This window comes from Carcharhinus amblyrhynchos, chromosome 5 (assembly GCF_965287045.1).
Source record: "Carcharhinus amblyrhynchos chromosome 5, sCarAmb.v2.hapA, whole genome shotgun sequence".
NCBI lineage: Eukaryota > Metazoa > Chordata > Chondrichthyes > Carcharhiniformes > Carcharhinidae > Carcharhinus > Carcharhinus amblyrhynchos.
The window spans coordinates 100,288,868-100,308,949 of record NC_137328.1 but is presented as its reverse complement, the minus strand read 5'-3'; positions in this window follow the sequence as shown (position 1 = coordinate 100,308,949).

The following is a 20,082-nucleotide window of genomic DNA, read 5'->3' as shown; positions in this document are numbered from 1 at the left end:
TCGCATAATTATCGGGTTGCCTTCTGCTCTGGGCAAGAACCTGATCAGGGCTGGCGGAGTGAGTCGGCTAAATCCCAATATCCCTCACGGCCATTGGGAATCCCAACTTTCGGCCGACACCCCACTCACCATCGGAATTTCCTCTGGTCATCTGATGAGGTTAGGGAATCGGGCCAAGATTAGGCAGATGGGAGAATTGGGGAGAGGGGGAATGTGTTGGGAAGTTTCAGCCTTCATATGCTACTATGGATTCTGGATAAGATGCTGACCAGGATTTTCCGACTGTTCGTGCTGTTGGGATCTTCTCGTCCCACCGATGGCGTGTCCCACTGGCGCGCACCCCACCGAAGGTTTACCATTGATGTGGGGTGGAGTCATTGGAAAATCCCATCGGCAGTGGCGGGACCAGAAGATTCCTCCACCAGCCAACAACATGCCACCTCCCGCTGTGAGAAAGATAGGCTGATAGGCCAGAGAATTCTGCCCCCTGTTCCAATCCCACTCTATAACAGCATAGACATTTTGGCGACCCAATTATCTCTTGAACTTGGAAATTTATAGACATTCATGGCGTTTACAATCCTTTTACCACTTCATAATTACAAGGGCCTCAAATTTCCGTACAATGGAAAATTGTAGGCTACTTAACACTGTTTAGCTGTTACCATGAGCTTTTTCCAACTCTTTCAACTTTTGCAACAGCATTAGTAGCTATTTCAGTCCAGGCTGATTGATAATCCTGAGCTGCAGGTCATATTTCATACAGCTAAAATTTGCTCGACAGAACTTCACAACTCATCAATCAGCAGCTCCATCTCTGTCTCTCTGCAGCTTATCTTTGCAGTAGCATTTTTCACAGCAATTTTGCACCATAACTTTTACTTAAAAGGTCATGGCACTAATTATTATCTAGTTAAGATCATTAGCTGACAACTCATGAGTAGAAGTTGATTGATTATTGAAGTTTGTTACAGTCCCATTTAGAGAGAGAAAAACATTTAAGGGCAAAATTCCTTGAATTTACCAAAAACACAACTCATGCTTTTATGGTCTACCTTACCCATAGCTGGAATACATCTGAGAATCAATTATTCAACCCTTTCTAAAGGGCCAGGAAATGGCAAATGGAATTTAATGTTGGCAAGTGTGAGGTGGTCCACTTTGGTAGGAAGAATGGTAGGAAGGACTATTACTTACGGGGCGAAAAACTGCAGCAGGCGACGGTGCAGAGGGACCTCGGGGTCCTTGTGCATGAGTCGCAAAAACCCAGCTTGCAGGTGCAGCAGGTGGTCAGGAAGGCGAATGGGATGCTGGCCTTCATAGCGAAGGGGATTGAATATAAAAGTAGGGAGGTCTTGCTGCAGCTGTATAGGGCATTGGTGAGGCCGCAGCTGGAGTACTGTGTGCAGTTTTGGGCGCCGCACCTGCGCAAAGATAGTTTGGCCTTGGAGGGAGTGCAGAGGAGGTTTACTAGGCTGATACCGGAGTTGAGGGGGTTGAACTATGAGGAGAGGCTGAATAAACTAGGCTTGTACTCGTTGGAGTTTAGAAGAATGAGGGGAGATCTCATTGAGACGTATAAGATGATGAATGGGATGGATAGGATAGAGGTGGAGAGACTCTTCCCACTGAAAAAAGACAGTAGGACTAGGGGGCACAGCCTCAAGATAAAGGGGGGGCGTTTTAGAACGGAGTTGAGGAGGAACTTCTTCACTCAAAGGGTGGTGAATCTCTGGAATTCTCTACCCGTTGAAGTGGTGGAGGCTGCCTCGCTAAATATTTTCAAGAAGCGGGTTGATGGGTTTTTGATAAGAGAGGGGATTAAGGGTTATGGGGAGAGGGCGGAAAAGTGGAACTGAGCCACGACAGATCAGCCATGATCTTATTGAATGGCGGGGCAGGCTCGAAGGGCCAGATGGCCTACTCCTGCTCCTATTTCTTATGTTCTTATGTTCTTATGTTTCTAGGTAAATTGCCCTAATCTTCAAAAGGCTGTACTATCTTTTATAATTACTGGAATCCAAAAAATGTAATTACTCACAACTGTCAAAAACATTTAAAAACTCCATCCTACAAATAGTCATCATTCCAAATAAACCATTTTCTTTGGTCCCCAGAGAATCATTGCTCTTTTTGCCATACCATTCAACATTGTAGAGAAAGACTTTGCAACGGATTGTGTCAGAATTATAGCCTATAACCCCACATGCAATCCACAAGGCTCAACAATCTGCTGCTAGTGTAGTTGTTAACTGACAATTATTCAGTGTGTCTTTTGATCTGCTCCCCACGCTACTGTGGTTATTTCAGCTGTGGAGTGGATTTACTCCAAGATTTGCCTTTATTATTGTAATGCTCAAGGCACATTATTAATTAAAAGAATCGACGAACTTACTCATCGCTCAGGTATATCTGGGATCAATTATTTATTTCAACCCTTTCTTGACAAATTTCCCTCATCTTCAAGAAGCTTATTAAGAACGTAAGAACAATTAGCAGCAGTAGGCTATCTGGCCCCTCGAGCCTGCTCTGCCATTCAATAAAGACATGACTGATCTTTTCATGGACTTAGCTCCACTTACCTGTCACTCACCATAATCCTTAATTCCTTTACAGCTCAGAACTTTATTTATTCTTGCCTTAAAAAAACATTCATTGAAGGAGCCTCAACTGCTTTACTGGGCAGGGAATTCCACAGATGTTGTTCCCACTGAAAATTGTGAATAACTCAGGCCAGCAGATATATGGGAACACAACCACCTGGAAGTTCCCCTTCAAGCTACTCACCATCCTGACATGGAAATATATCGCCGTTCCTTCACTGTCACTGGCTTTAAATGCTGAAATTCACTCCACGATTGTGCTCTGGGTGTACCCACTCCTCAGGGACTGCAGTGGTTCAACAAGGTAGCTCACCACCACCTTCACAGGATAAAAGAGTGCAGGGAGAGTGGCGAAGGCACAGGATAAAAGAACACAAATATTTTACAGATTAAAAAGCGAAATACCAATTGAAATTTTTTTAAAAGAACAATTAAAAACTAATCAAACAAAATAGGGATGGGGAGCAGGTGATGTGCTGTACCTACATGATGTGGGTGCTGGTGAACCCCATTCTGGTGGTTGCTCGAGGAACTGCAGCTCAAGAGTTGATAAATTGAAATCTGAGCTTCGGACCCTGCGATACAACGGGGAGTGGGAGAGCGGAGTGGGAGAACACCTGGATGTTGTCTTTCAAAAGGCAGTCACATTCCTCAGATTAGTTACCTTGAATTTGATCAGTGGTCAGGGTCAGGAGGGTATGACTGTGAGTAAGACAGGTCGAGGGATCCAGGAGGTAGGGTTGCAGCAGCCTCCACCCTTGTCCTTGTCAAACAAATTGGAGATTTTTACTCCTTGTGTGGATGAAAGAGGGGACAGTAGGAAAGATGAACATACTAACCATGGCACCGTGTTTCAGGGTGCCATTCAAAGTGATAGGGTGTGGGGGGCGGGGGTGGGGGGGCAGGGGGTGTGGGGGGGCAGGGGGTGTGGGGGGTCCAGGGGGGTGCGTGGAGAAAATCAAATGTAGTCATAGTTGGGGATACTATAGTCAGGGGAATAGACACTGTTCTCGAAGGCAGTGTTGCCTGCCTCGTGCCAGGGTTAAGAACAAACACTCTGGGCTGGAGAGGAACTTGTGGTGGGAAGGAGAAGATCCAGTGGTCATGGTCCATGTAGGTACCAACGACACAGGTAGAATGAGGACGGAGATTCTGTGTAGGCAGTTTGAGGAGTTTAGCACTAAATTAAAGATCAGAACCTCCAAGGTTATCATCTCTTGATTATTACCTGGGCCACATGCAAATTGACAAAGCGTATGTAAGATTAGAGAGACGAATATGTGGCTCAGAAACTGGTGTGGGAGAAGTGGGTATCGGTTCGTAGAACATTGGCATCAGTACTTTACCAGTGGGAAACACTCTGCCTTTCCAACTGATGGCCGCACTTTATTATTTCTCTGGAGCATTGCGGCCAATTTCTATTGGAGGATAGATGAGCAATCATTTGAACAATAATTTCTGTTCATGGTTATTTTGGCTGGCCTTTTCTTGGAGCTTCTTTAGCCCTGCCGTTATGATTTAACCACAAGTACGGTGTAAACCTCACTCACTCTGACACAAAGACGCACATAAACAGGCCTTTGATGCACTTCCAGCAAGGCAATGGATCAGGAGTAGGTTTAATAAAATTCCCAGCCTTTGCAAAAATGGACGTTTAATACCAGATTTTTTTTCTTAGAGCATTCCTCTGGGCCTGCTGGATTACTAGTCCAGTGATAATACATCTCCGCTTCCAGTATTGCAGAGGAGAGTTCTTCCTAGTCTCCTTCCAACCCGCTGAATAATTGTGACTTGTGGGTGTCTTCACCAAGCATTTGTACAAAAGTTGCAACTTATGAAAGCAAACCTTCACAGTGCTCAATCTTCACCATCCCCCCCCAACCCGACTGTCCTGACTCCCCCCTGACTTGAACAGCACAGCGGGCTGGAAGAATCACCCTCAATATGTTTAAAATGATGGTGGTTTTTATACTTTTCATGTATCGCTGTTGATACAAACGAAGAGAGAATAATTTGAGGTTGTTCCCCCCTCTACCAGTTGGTGTCCTACTACCACTGTTGATGCTTCTACTCCATTACACAAAGTTGGTGCAAATTGCTGATAGCAATGAAAACAAACCAATCTAATTTGCTGTACACTTAGATTTTTTATTCAGCAATAATACAACTTTCCTAAACTGGATGTTAGTTATTTAAAATAACCTTTCACATTTAGAACTGAGGTGAGGGGAAATTTTTTTCACCAGAGAGTGATGAATGTGTGTAATGCGCTACCGCAGAAAGTAGTTGAGGCCAAAACGTCTGATTTCAAGAAGAAATTAGATATAGGTCTTGGGGCTAAAGGGATCAAGGAATATGTAGGGAAGGGGGTATCAGTATATTGAATTTGATGATCAGCCATGATCATAATGAATTTGATAATCAGCCTTGAAGGCCCTATGGTTCTATGTTTTTAAATAGTAATTAAGGCTTTTTGTAAGACAATTTCAACAATATTCTTGAAAGGTTATTTTAAATAACTAACATCCAGTTTAGGAAAGAACTGAGGTGAGGGGAAATTTTTTTCACCCAGAGAGTGATGAAAGGTTTGCCCCTTATCCTTAAACTATGACCCCCTAGTTCTGCGCTCCCCCACCATTGGGAACATTCTTTCGGAATCATCCTGTCTAACCCTGTTAGAATTTTATAAGTTTCTATGTGGACTTCCCTCGTCCTTCTAAACTTCAATGAATACAATCCTAACTGACTTAGTTTCTCCTCATTTGACAGACCTGTCATCCCAGGAATCCCAGGTAAACCTGTGCTGTACTCCTCTATAGCAAGGGCATCCTTCCTCAGATAAGGACAACAAAATTGCACACATACTCCCCAACACCCTATATAGTTGCAGTAAAACATCCCTATCCCTATACTCAAATCCTCTCAATACGAAGGCCAACATACCACTTGCCTTTTTTACTGACTGCAATACCTGCACGCTTACTTTCTTGCACGAGGATACCAAGGTCGTGCTGAATATTCACCTCTCTCAATTTACACCCGTTCATGTTTTGTGTAGATTTATATTTTGGAAGTCAAAAATACCATAACTCGCAGTGTTGCAGTTTGGTCTCTTCCAATCATGAAATATCGAAATCAATCAGATTCCCACAAGAATTAACAGGCAGCATTCTATACTCTGATTTTATTTTAAGCTTTCTATTTTTGGAATTATTTTTCTTCTGTCCAATCACATCCTGTACAACGGAAGATCAAAATGTGATATCAGTTTGAGTGGAGGTAAGAAATATCAGGAGAAAGAAGTCACTGTTCGGAGTAGTTTAAAAGTAGCTAGTTTGAAGGCCAAAGTATACATCAAGAGGAAACATGGATAGCAAGGTGGTATTGTCACTGGACTATTAATCCAGAGACTCAGGGTAATGCTCTGGGGACCTTGATTCAAACCCCACTGTGGGGTGATGAAATTTGATTTCAATAAAATCTGAAATTAAATGTATAATGATGACCATGTCAATTGTTATAAAAAAACCATTGAGTTCACTAATATCCTTTAGGGAAGGAAATCTGTCATCCTTACCTGGTCTGGTCTACATGAGACTCTGGCTCCACAGCAATTCCCGGCTTGGATTACTCTCTGTGCAGAATCTGCCATTTCCCCTATGTCTGCGTGGGTTTCCTCCGGGTGCTCCGGTTTCCTCCCACAGTCCAAAGATGTGCGGGTTAGGTTGATTGGCCATGCTAAATTGTCCCTTAATGTCCCAGGATGCATAAATTAAAAGATTAGTGGGGTAAATCTGTGAGGTTACAGGGATAGGGCCTGGATGGGATTGTTGTTGGTGCAGGCTCAATGGGCCGAATGGCCTCCTTCTAAACAGTGGGGTTTCTTTGGTTCTGTAAATGTTGTTGACTTTTAATTATCTAGCACAATATAAGGGCAATTAGGAATGGGCAATAAATCCTGGCCCAGCCAACGATGCCTACATCCCATGAAGGAGTACGATAAAATAAAGGGGGCCTGTAAGAAAGGAACTGCAATGATTGTGAGCTACTTTAATTTTCATATAGCTTGGACAAATCAAATTTGCAAAAGCAGCCTTTGAGGATGAGTTCATAGCATGTATTTAGTGTTTCTTGGAACAATGGCCAGAATTTTACTGTCCTGCCTGCCACGAGAGCGGCGAGAGATGGACCATGGAAAGGTCTGTTGACATTGGGCGGGAGTTTACAGTTTCGGGATGAATGAGGCAGTAAAATCCTGCCCAAAATGTTGTGAAACATACCAGGGAAAAGCTAATTTAGACCTAGTAATACATAAAAGTTTAAAATTTATTTATTAGCACCACAAGTAGGTTTACATTAACACTGCAATTAAGTTACTGTGAGAATCCCTTGTCGCCACACACACCTGTTTGGGTACACTATGGGAGAATTTAGCATCGCCAATACACTTAACCAACATGTCTTTCAGATTGTTGGAGGAAACCGGAGGACCTGGGGGAAACCCATGCAGAATTGGGGAGAACGTGCAGACTCCGCACAGACAGTTACCTAATCCGGGAATCAAACCCGGGTTCCTGGTGCTGTGATGCAGCAGCGCTAACCATAGTGCTACCTTAATGCTTCAGACTATAGTATCATTTCTTGGCAAGAGCTACCTTCATCTGAAGAGGTCTCAATTTAAAAAAATTGTGGTCATGGCTGCCAGGCTACCGCTGAGGATGGAAGAGCACTGCTGCTCTGTTTGGTGGGCAAGGACAGGAGGCCTTTTGCCTGTGGTGACTTGTTTCCAGGAAGTTCTGACCTAACTCCCTCAACTCAGATTTTCTTCCCAGTCCAATGTTGAAGCCCATCGGATCATAGGAAGAGCCTGCCCAATCTTTTTCCTTTACCCTGTCAGATAATGAGCAAGCCTGTATGCCTGTGTCAACACCAAACCAGCTCAGGAACTGCCATTCCACGCCCCTGAGGCAACTTCATTCTTCCTTTTCTCTTTATACGTGCTATTCCACCCACAAGTTTCAAGAGAGGAAGTTAAGATTAGTCCTGATCCTTCTTCCAAAAAAGCAGTGAGATGAAATCCTGCACATGCCGTTTGGGTCAAATACCCCAATAATTTTTATTCCGGTAGGGATAGTTGGGAAGGTGCTGTTACAGAGAAAGTTCCAAGATTTTGACCCAGCAACAGCGAAAGAACAGTGATTCAGTTCCAAGTCAGGATGGTGAGTGCCTTGGAGGGGAACTTGCAGGGAATGGTGTTCCCATGTGTCTGCTGCTCTTGTCCTTTTAAGTAATGGACGCTCTGGAAGGTGTTTTCAAAAGAGTTTTGGCGAGTTGCTACGGTGCATCTTGCATGTGTACACACGCTGCTGCTGACTGTTGGTGGTGGAGGGAGAGAATGTTTAAACTGGTGGATTGGATTCCAAACATGTGGACTGTTTTGTTCTGCATGGTGTCAAGCTTCTAAAATATTGTTGGAGCTGCTCTCATCCAGGCAGGTGGAGTGTATTCCATCACGCTCTTGACTTGTGCCTTGTAGATGGTGGAACCGTTGTGGAAATCAGGCAGTGAGTTACTCGCTGTAGGATTCCTAATCTCTGACCTGCTCTTGTAGCTACAGTGTTCATATGACTAGTCCAGTTCAGTTTCTGGTCAATGCTAACTCCAGAATGTTGGGAATGGCAGATTCAGCGATGGTAATGCCATTGAATGTCAAAGGGAGATGGTTAGATTCTCTCTGATGATCATTACCTGGCACTTGTGTGATGTGAATTTTATTTGTCTCTCATCAGCCCAAGTCTGAATGTTTTTCAGATCTTGAATCATCTTGTTCTCTCTCACATGTCACATCAACTCCCAAATGCAACTGGGCTAGTGTGTGTGTCAAAAAAATAATGTAACCTAAACTGAATTAATCTAATGTTACAGCTGTCCATGATTTCTAGTATTTCTTTCTGTAAGAGTTAGCATGTAGAATCTTGCTTCAGATTGCCAGGAGAACTAAAGAAAAGTAGAAATTAATAAGCGTAGGAAAATTAGAGGAGGACGTAGAAAGTAGTGGAATGAGGGATTTATAGAAGAGAAGATTGACACTTTGAAAGAAAGTGTGTTGAGAGATGCAGAAAATGGAAAGCATGTAGAAGGGAGTAGCAATTAGATATAAAGTTAGACAAAAAGAAAAGGGTAACAATAAGGAATAGCAAAGTAGACTGTGTTACATTGATAACATAACAATGTTTTTCCATTAATATGTGTTATCTAAGTGACAGACAGCATGTTTGCATTGTGACTTTCTAATTTACTATAATGTAGGTCAGAGTGTCTTTTCATTCTCTGTAAACTACAGTGACCTCTTGTTTGCAACATCTTTGTTACAAACTTGAATAACTTCTTTGGTGAGTACATTTATTAGCACTGAGGTAACCTTGAGTCAACTACACATTCACTGTTTGTACAAATTTAAGCTTACAAAGCTGCTGCAGACATTAGAGTCATAAATTGAACCAAGTTCAGTATTTGTCTGATCACAAGTTCAGTTTTACTGATGCCCGTCCCTCTTCTTTCCAAGGCCTTCATGGACGAGAGAACTCATTTCAGGGTGCCCTTTTATTTAACTAACTCACTGACCTGGAATTTGCACTTAGAAAAATGGCTGAGCTATCAGTGCACACTGTTATATTAGAGGGAATCTGACAGTAACTTCAAAGTTTGCACAGTATGGAATTAAATGCAGTAATCCAGAAGTTAAACAGTCAGAGATCCTGTTCCTTCAGAAGGTGCGGTGTTGTAGCCCTGACTGACAGACTCAACATTGAAAGGACAGCAATGGTGTGAACTTGCTGTAAAATGTAGGCAGATTCTTTGTTTGATTGCTGGACTGTGTTGAGTTTATTGATCTCGCTTAGATTGATTTTACAGATGCTCTAATTGGCTTCAACATTGTGGTCAGTATCTAGTTCCTGTCAATCCCTGCCTGTAAAATACACATTAGGAGGGCTCAGATGAGGAACATACTGTGCTTTGCCATGATACCTACATTCCTATGCCACCCATGATGGAATTATTAGTCAACATTCACCATCTACCCCACTTGTGTTACAAATGGCACCCATTGAAACGTATCCAGCATTCAAGGTGACATGAAAGAAATTTTGTCCTGATTCCTCAACTAAAATCAAAAAGATCATCTGCTCATTATGGTATTACTGTTTGTGGGATCTTGTTGTGCATAATTGATTGTTATATTTCTTACATTACAACAGGGATTACACTTCAAAAGTGCTCTCTGATGCGAATGAGGAAGGGAGAATGGTACTGGGGTGAGGTAGAAAAGAATAGAACTATATTTTAATGAATCCAACTTCCTCAGCATCCAGCAAAGAACACCAAGAAAAAAACTGCTGGAGCCTGTGATTGAAAACCTCACATGCCTTTGACTTCCAGTAAGAATTACTATTGCCGGAATAAGTTCAGTGACTTGATAAGTACAGGAAAAATAACAGACCTCCCTTTTCTTCTTTGGGCATCATGGCCACTCAGACAGTTAATTCTTCCCATCACACTTCATTGTTGTTATGGTGTTAGTCAGCCTGCCACTCTTAGGTCTTGGGGCAGCACAATGGATAGCACTACTGCCTCACAGTGCCTGGGACCTGGATTTGATTCTGACCTTGGTTCACTGTCTGTGTGGAGTTTGCATATTCTCCCCATATCTGCTTGGGTTTTCCCCAGGTGCTCCAGGTTCCTCCCACACTCCAAAGATGTGCAGGGTAGGTGAATTGACCATGCTAAATTGTCTATTCCAATGGACATTAATGATCCTGTCATTATTTAAAGATTAAGAAGCTGTATTGATCAACATTCCTCCACAAAAACCATCAGAAAACATTTATCTGACTGTTGAATGACCTAAACCATTTAGACACCCCAAACCTTTCTCCAGTGTTTGGACTGTTTAACTTTAAATGCTTCAATCATATTCCTGAACATGAAGAACAAGTTGTTGTTGAACACCCTGTGTAACACTATATAAAAATACTTGTTATAGTTATTTGATCTAATGTCAGAAAATCATAAATCCTGCAATGCCAAACCTCAACTCAAAACAAAAATTGAGATAAGCATTTCCCTGAGACCAAATATGATTCAATTCATGCATTCTGTAGATGATATGAATCATCTGATGATATTTATATTGGAAAAGAATGCATTTTTATTACAGCCAGAAAGCTATGACTTCATTAGTACTTTGTTACCATAATATTTTTAACTGTTACTGAATATTTAATAACTGTGATGCATCCATGATTTACAAATGAACAATGTGACCTTTTAATTAATATTTTTAGAGTTCAGGGCCCATAAGAGAAAGCATTTTATGACACAGATCAGCAACAGCACGAAAGATGCACTGACATACCGTGCCTGTACTTTTGCTGTCTATTCTAATCAGAATTCCCTGCTCTTTTTGTATATATGCACATAAAACAATGGATGGCATGGTGGCACAATGGTTAGCACTGTTGCCTCATAGTGCTAGTGACCCAGATTCAACTTGGGGTGACTGTGTGGAGTTTGCATGTTCTCCCTGTGTCTTGATGTGGAGATGCCGGCATTGGACTGGAATAAACACAGTAAAAAGTCTGACAACACCAGGTTTAAGTCCAACAATTTATTTGATAGTAAACTCACAAGCTTTCGGGGTTTGCCCTTCATCTGTGCTGTTATATGCTGTGTCTCTCCATTCACCTGACGAAGGGCAAACCCCGAAAGCTTGTGAGTTTACTATCAAATAAATTGGTTGGACTTAAACCTGGTGTTGCCAGACTTCTTACTCCCTGTGTCTGCCAGGGTTTCCTCTGGCTGCTCCAGTTTCCTCCCACACTCCAAAGACATGCAGGTTAGCTGAATAGGCCATGCTAAATTGCCTCTTAAGTGTCAGGGGATTAGCAGAGTTAGCATGTATGCTGTGGGGATAGGGCCTGGGTGGGATTGATGCTGGTGCAGGCTCAAAGGACTGAATGGCCTCCTTCTGCACTATCAGCATTCTTTTCTATTCAGTATGAAACAACTACCCAGCTAGTCAGTGAGCATTCACACAACTGTCTCTTATAAAGTTTAATTTCAATCATATTTGTTAGGCATTTTATATTTATTCTAATCAGTGGTATTTTGACTCCATCCATACACACGTTTGCAGTATTTAAAAACAGTTTTACATTCAGCTCAATTTTCTCATTTGAGAAAGAAAGCTTGGATAAAGCTCGTAGAGAAGCCATCTGCCTTCAATTTCACAACAAGCAGTTTTGCAATCATTGACAAGTTTATGTAATTGTGCTTATTTGCCCTTTGTATGGTAGAGATAGCTTCACAGTTAGAAATAAGTTGAACTTTATGCTGCTGTGAGTTGAGAAAACCTTAGTCACTTTTCTGTAGTCATCCAATCTGAATATGCTATAGGTGTGAACTTTTTAGATGAACAATCTCTGTGGCTGAATGCTTCGTGCGTTGTAAAGGAATAAATATTTAGTTTTCTGACAGATTTAATTGTTGCAATTAACACGTGCTGTTATGTACAGCTATTTTACCCTTTGCCCTGTAGTTCAAAACTTTACCTTTCAAATTCATCTGTAACCGAGAAAAATTGGTAAATTAGCATTCAAGCTGAATGGCGATCATTTAATTTCCAGCTGCTTATGTGGCATAGATAGGAAGGAATACTAACATATAAGTTCAGAACAGCTTTCTCTTCCCCATTGATTTTGTACCCGTTCAGAAAATTTAGCTGTAAATTATGGCATTTGTTTTCAGGAATCTGCTTGGTGATATCAAAAATTATGTTAACTTAAACAGCCTTTCTTTATACAGTCAAGTGGAAAACCAGCACAGCCACTGAAGTCAATTTATACGATTTGCTATTTTCATTTTAATTGGTACCATTTCACTGCTTTCCTGGTGGAGACGGTGCAAAAACAAATAGCAACAAAAACTTGCACTTTTACTGGAATTCTCAAATGCAGAAGACATTTGTTTGTTTTGGTCACAAGCACTTGGCTTCAAAGTAAGTTGCGTTCGTAATGTGGTCAAACAAATTGGTGGTATCAATCTGCAAATTCTTCCAGACGCATCAATTGAAGGTAATAAAAGCAGGAGAGACTCCTGGTCAGCCACGCTTGATGTGGAGTGGCGTCCCTTAAGTTCTAAGCCCTTGGCGACAGACTAACAACCAGTTTCAGGAATTACTAGCAATGGAAAGAGATGAAAGTCTGTCTTAGTGCACCACTAGGAAGAGAATTAGAATTGGAACTGGGCTTCAGTTCAAGTTGCATGAACTTAGTTCTTTTTGTAAAGCGTAAATCTCTTGAACTGAACTTGGTTACCCTGAGAAACATTGCAGTCAAAGTTACTGAGGGTGTAAAGATTCTTACCAAGCAAGTGAATGGAACAAAAGGGGGTTGGGGCATAAAGATCTTAGGTGGGGTTTAATCAGCAATTAAAGGGAGGGAAGAAAATGGGCGGGATTTTCAACCCCCCCTCGCAATGTATGCTGTGATGGTGGAGATAGCTTGCCATCGGCCAACAGCGGGATCTCGCGGTCCTGCCGTTGTCAACAAGGCTTCCTGTTGTTTGTACCCTTTGCTGCTGGAGAGCCCGTTGTGGCAAGACCAGAATATACCACCAGCAGTAATGGCTGGAAAATCCTGCCCACTGCTTTTAGCAAAGATATTATAGAATCAAAGCAAAAAATTGAGGATGTGTCTTCCCACTGTTAGAGAGGGAAAATTGGTATACAGTTCAGACAACTCCCATTTTTCTATCTGCTTCACTCAAGAAGTGTGCAAGGAACTACTCAATGGATAAACTTAGAGAGTGACCTTAAAAATATACAACATAAAAATACACAGGATGAAAAGAGATATTTCCTGCTCTTTCTAAAGCTTTATGTGTAATTTATAATACCACAAATTCTCACCAAATACGTCTGGAGTGTCACACATTGATTGGAATTTTATCTGCATGGTGGGCAATGGGCTCAGAACCCGGGGATAACTCCAGCTTGGCTGCTTGTGTGATCCCAGCCCCATTTTTCATTTGTCTAATAAATAATTAATAAATAACCATTTCTAGTGCTTATGTGTCACATGCAGCAGGAAAGTTGGCTGGAAGCCCACCTGCCTGTAGGAATTGAAGCCACTTAAAAGCCTCTTCCTGCTGTCAGTGGGAATATACCCATGGTGGGCACACCAGCACCCAGTGAACCCTGGCAGCAAGGGGGAGGTATTTGCCTCTTGTTTTAGTGAGGCCACAGCTGGAATTCTGTGTGCAGTTCTGGCCACCACATTATTGGAAGGATGCAATTGCACTGCAGGGGATGCAGTGGAGATTCACCAAGATGCTGCCTGGGATGGAAAATTTAAGTTATGAACAGAGCCTGTGCAAGCTTGGGTTGTTTTCGTTGGAGCAGAGAAGACTGAGGGGTAACCTGATTAAGGTGTACAAGATTACGAGGGACATGAACAAAGTGGGTAAGGAGCAGCTATTCCCCTTAGTTAAAGGACCAGTCATGAGGGAACATAGGTTCAAGGTGAGGGGCAGGAGATTTAGGAGGGATATGAGGAAAAACCTTTTTACCCAGAGGGTGGTGACAGTCTGGAATACTCTACGTGGGAAGGTGGTAGAGGTGGGTTGCGTCACATCCTTTAAAAAGTATCCAGATGATACATATAACGGGCTGCAAGGTGGCACAGTGGTTAGCAGTGCTGCCTCACAGCTTCAGTGAATGTAGGTTTGATTCCCGGCTTGGGTCACTGTCTGTGTGGAGTTTGGACGTTCTTCCCATGTCTGCATGGGTTTCCTCCGGGTACTCTGGTTTCCTCCCAGAGTCTGAAAGACGTGTTGGTTAAGTGTATTGACTTGAACAGGCACTGAAATGTGGCGACTAGGGGAATTTCACAGTAACTTCATTGCAGTGTTAATGTAAGCCTTGCTTGTGACTAATAAATAATAAATAAACTTTAATAATATCCAGGACTATGGGCCCAGTGTTGGCAGATATGATTAGGTGGGAATTCAGGTGTTTCTAATGTGTTGGTGTGAAATTGATGGGCTGAAGGGCCTTTTCTGCATTGCATTATTCTGCGATCTCTTTCACAGGAACCTTGTTCTCTCCCCACTCCTGCAAAAGGTCCTTCCCCCTTCAGCCTCACCTTATCCCCAGCCTGGCCCCAGCGATAGCCCAACCACTCCTCCGTTCCACTTGCCTTTGTGTCCAGCTCCAGAGACGATCATCATTATCTCCCAGCTTCTGATGGCATTGCAGGGAAACAGAGCTGCCTCAGTGTATAATGCCTCCAGTGTTAAGTTCAGCCCAAACAACATAACTTATCACTAGAGGTAGAGTGGACATCTACTTTAGATGTTTAAATGTACCTGAAATGGGCCAGCTCTTGAGGTTGGTGGAAGCAGATGTGGTGGATCTGGGTGTGCGTCAATATGGCTGACAGTCAGCCAAAACTTGCTTTAGTGCAATGCACGTTGTGGGTTAAATAATCATAGAATCATAAATTGACAACAGCCATTTGACCCAAAGCATCAATGCTAACTTCCAGTAATTGAATAACTTCCAGTGCTTCTCCCCTGTCCTTTCCCTGTAGCCCTACAATTTTTTTTTTATCTTCAGATGCTTATCCAATTCCTTTTTGGAAGCCACAATTGAATCTGCCTCCGCCATACTCTCTGGCAGCACTTTCCAGATCCTAACCATGCTCCTGTTTCTCCTCATGTTGCTGTTGGTTCTTTGGCCAGTCCCTTTAAATCACCATCCTCTGGCTTTCAATTATTCCAAAGGGAAGAGTTTCTCCCTTCTCTGTCTAAATTACTTGTAATTTCGAACACCTCCATTAAACTTCTTCTGAAACCTTTTTTTTGCAAAAAGGAGAATAGCCTCAGCTTCTCCAATCTATCTACATAACTGAAGTCCCTCATCCCTGAAGCCTTTCTCATAAATCTTTTCTGCATCATCTATCTATCTAAGATCTTCACATCCTTCCTCCAGCGGTGTGTACAGAACAGTGCAATGTATTGCAATTCAGGTCAAAACAGTATTTTACTAAGGTTCATCATACTGTCCTTGCTTTTGCATTCTTATCTTCCATTCATAAGAATCGGAAATCTGAGTGCCTTTTTAACCACTTCCTCAGTTCAAGAAGAAGATAAATCATTACCTTTTCATACAGGCAACTGGTGATTGGCAACATATACAAGCATTGTTAGCAATGCCCATATGCCATTCATGAGTTTTAAACCTGCATAGCTAAAATAGGTTAAAAGCTTCTACAGAAATCTCTATTCCTAAGAGAATAAATTCACAATTGATTCCCGGCTTGGGTCACTGTGTGGAGTTTGCACATTCTCGCTGTGTGAGTTTCCCCTGGGTGCTCTGGTTTCCTCCCACAGTTCAAATATGTGCTGGTTAGGTGGATTGGCCATGCTATTTCCCGTTAGTGTCAGGGGGACTAGCTAGGGTAAATACCTGGGGATAGGTCCTGGGTGTGATTGTGGTCAATGCAGACTCGATGGGCTGAATGGCCTACTTCTGCACAGTAGGGACTCTATGAATGTTCTTTTACACTGTATGGACAGTATTGATTTTCCAATCTAAGCTTCCCTAGATTCTACCTCCCTTGACAGTCTCAATTGTTGAGGCCAGGGAATGAATCCCACTTTCAACGCCCCACCCTGACACAAACCAGCTATTAATTGGTTTGTCTCTATTCCTGGACTCTGATGTGAGAAATGCCTACAATAAGATAAAGGCAAAATACTGCAGATGCTAGAACTCTGAAATAAAAGGAGAAAATGGTGCAAGTATCAGAAATAACCAACAGAGAACAGCAAAACTGACTGACTTGTTAACGTTAAATGTTCAGGATCTGTTTGTCCAGATTCACTATTAAAGCACAACTGTTCTTAAACTGTGGCTCACATGAAGGTGCGGCTCGAGACTCAGTCCAGTAAAACTGACTGCTTAATTCTGAGATTTTAGTAAGTGAGGAATTTCACTGGCAGGAGACGCTGCCCTGGCCTTTTATGTGAGAGAGTCAGAGATAACAAGACCTGAAACTAAAGGTGGAGGCAGTAATTAAGTGAGCCGGTATGTGATTGGTGAGTTTTAAGTTTTTTTTCTCGAAACTGGTACTGGAGGAATATAAGTATTATACTAAATTTATCGAATTAACTAGCTGAACTCCACAACATAATTATGGATAGGTGAGTGATATTTCTAAACTTGAGACCTAAATTAGTTAGCTAAAACAAATGGCAGGGCAGATGACGTGTTGCAGCTGTATCATGTGGGTGTCGGTGGACATCTGTGTGATCCGCAGCAACCACATCTGCAGAAAGTGTCTGAAACTTGAGCAACTTCAGCCCTGAGTTGATGAGTTTGAGTCGAAGTTCTGGACACTGCGATGCAACAGGGGAAGAGACAATTTGTTTCAGGAGGCAGTCACAGGCCTTAGACTTAGTACTTCTAATATTGTCCACGGTCAGGGACTTGGGGGCTGGGGGTGGCGACTGATGAAGAATGCAAAGAGGTGCCAAACTTCAAATCGGTGCAAACTGTTGTCAAAACCAGGAAAAAGAGACGAAATAAAATTTCCAGAGAAAAACCTAAATGGAAAATGTAAAAGGGAAGCTGCATTGCATCAAACATCTGTGGGTGTAATAAAATGTGTGTATTTCTTTATCTCTTGTTGCCACAACGTAGAAAAGATTCATGAAAATGATTACAGGAATGAGGAGCTGCAGTTGCATAGATTGGAGAGGTTGGGACTGCTCTCTCTGGAGAAGAAAAGACTGAGGGGAGATCTGATAGAAGTGTTCATAATCATGAGGGGTCTAGGCAGAGAAGATAGGGAGAAATTGTTCCTATTGGTGAAAGAATTGAAAACCTGTAGGCACCGATTGAAGATAATTGGCAAAAGAAGCAATGAAAATATACAAATGTACAAATAGGAGCCGGAGAAGATAAGATCATAGCTGACCTGAGTGTGGCCTTAACTCTACTTACCTGCCTACTCCCTGCACCCTTTGTTTCTCTTGTCAGTCAAGAATTTATCAAGCTCATCCTTAAAAATATTCAATGACTACGTTCTAGGGAAGAGAATCTCACCGATTAATGACCCTTATTCTCGCCTCTCACCCTCTTGGTATCCACTGCGTCAAGTCTCCTCAGGACCTCAAATCATCTCCAAGTTTTCTAAACTCCAGGATATACGTCCAACCTATCCTCATAGGATAACCCTTTCATCCCAGGAATCAATTGTGTGAACCTGCTCCGAACTGCAGCTAATATAGTTATATCATTTTGTAAGTAAGGAGTCCAAAACTGTCTTCAGTACTTGAGATGTGGTCTCACCAATACCCCGTACAACTGTAGCAAAACTTATTTTTTATTGTTTTACAAGATGTGGGTGTTGCTGACTTGACGAAGTGATGGTTAAGCAACCCTCTTGAACAGCTGCAGTCCATGAGATACAGATACATCCACAGTGCTGAAAGGAAGGGAGTCCCAGGACTTTTTTAACCTTTATATTCCATTCCCTTTGCAATAAATGATAACATTGCATTTGCCGTTTTAATCATGTGCAATATCTGTGTACTAACCTTTCGTGATTCATTTACCAGGACACTCAGATCCCTCAGATTACTCAGTGTTATTTAAATAATATTTTGCTTTTCTGTTCTTCCTGCCAAAGTGGTCAAATTCATATTTTCCCACATTATACAATTGACTTTTGGTCACTCTCCAAATTTTCCGGTCCTGCCTGCGACAGCGCCCATTGCTGGTGGGGACTGGAAGTCCCAGATGTTGAAGCCAACCCTCCCCAGTGTTGGGCATAGGCACTCCCATGGCAGCCACGAATGCATCACTGATTTTGCCAACTGCTCAAAATCTGTGCTTATGTTGGCGGGTTTTATAAATCTTTGATGTGGCCAAGATGCGAGATCATGTCAGAAAATTGATTTATTAGTGAAGTTAAATCAAAAGCATTAGTTTTGTGGATTGGAATTTGAACATTAAACTTGGATAATTTTTACACATTTAAATAGAAATATAAAAAAACTATAGCACGGAATGAGACTATATAATTTATAGCACATAAAGACCATTCAGCCCAACTAATCCATGCCAGCATTTATGCTATGCCTCTTCCCACCCCACTTCACTCTACCTCCATATCCTTCTATCCTTTTCTCCCTTCACCTTATCATTAAAGGTTTCAATGCTATTTATTGAACTGCTCTACATGGTAGTATGTTCCACTCAGAACCATAGAACCATAGGACATTACAGCACAGAAACAGGCCTTTTGGCCCTTCTTGGCTGTGCTGAACCATTTTTCTGTCTAGTCCCACTGACCTGCACCTGGACCATATCCCTCCACAACCCTCTCATCCATGTACCTGTCCAAGCTTTCCTTAAATGTCAAAAGTGAGCCCGTATTCACCACTTCATCTGGCAGCTCATCCCATACTCCCTCCACTCTCTGTGTGAAGAAGCCCCCCCTAATATTCCCTTTAAACTTTTTCCCCTTCACCCTTAACCCATGTCCTGTAGTTTTTTTCTCCCCTAGCCTCAGTGGAAAAAGTCTGCTTGCCTTCACTCTATCTATACCCATTATAATTTTATACACCTCTATCAAATCTCTCCTCATTCTTCTACGCTCCAGCAAATAAAGTCCTAACCTATTCAACCTTCCTCTGTAACTCAGCTTCTTAAGTCCTGGCAACATCCTTGTAAACCTTCTCTACACTCTTTCAACCTTATTAATATCCTTCCTGTAATTAGGTGACCAAAACTGCACACAATACTCTAAATTCAGCCTCACCAATGGCTTATACAGCCTTATCATAACATTCCAACTCTTCTACTCAATTCTTCGAATTATAAAGGCCAATGTACCAAGAGCACTCTTTACGACCCTACCTACCTGTGACCCCACTTTTAGGGAATTATGTATCTGTGTTCCCAGGTCCCTCTGTTCTACTACCCTCTTCAGTGTCCTACTATTTACCTTGTATGTTCTACCTTGGTTTGTCCTTCCAAAGTGCAATACCTCACACTTGTCTGCATTAAACCCCATCTGCAACTTTAATCACTTTATCAGCAAAAAGATTTCATCATAGAATCATAAAAGTCGTAGAATTCCTATAGTGCAGAAGAGGCCATTGAGCCCATTGAAAGTATACTGACTCTGTGACAGAGTATTTATCCAGGCGCCCTTCTCCCACCCCATCCCTGTAACCCCACTCATTTACGATGGCTAATCCCCCTAACTTACATACCCTGGGACATTAAGGGGCAACCTAACATGGCCAATCCACCTAACCTGCAGGATATATGTCCAACCTATCCTCATAGGATAACTCTTTCATCCCAAAAATCAGTTGTGCGAACCATCTCCGAACTGCAGCTAAT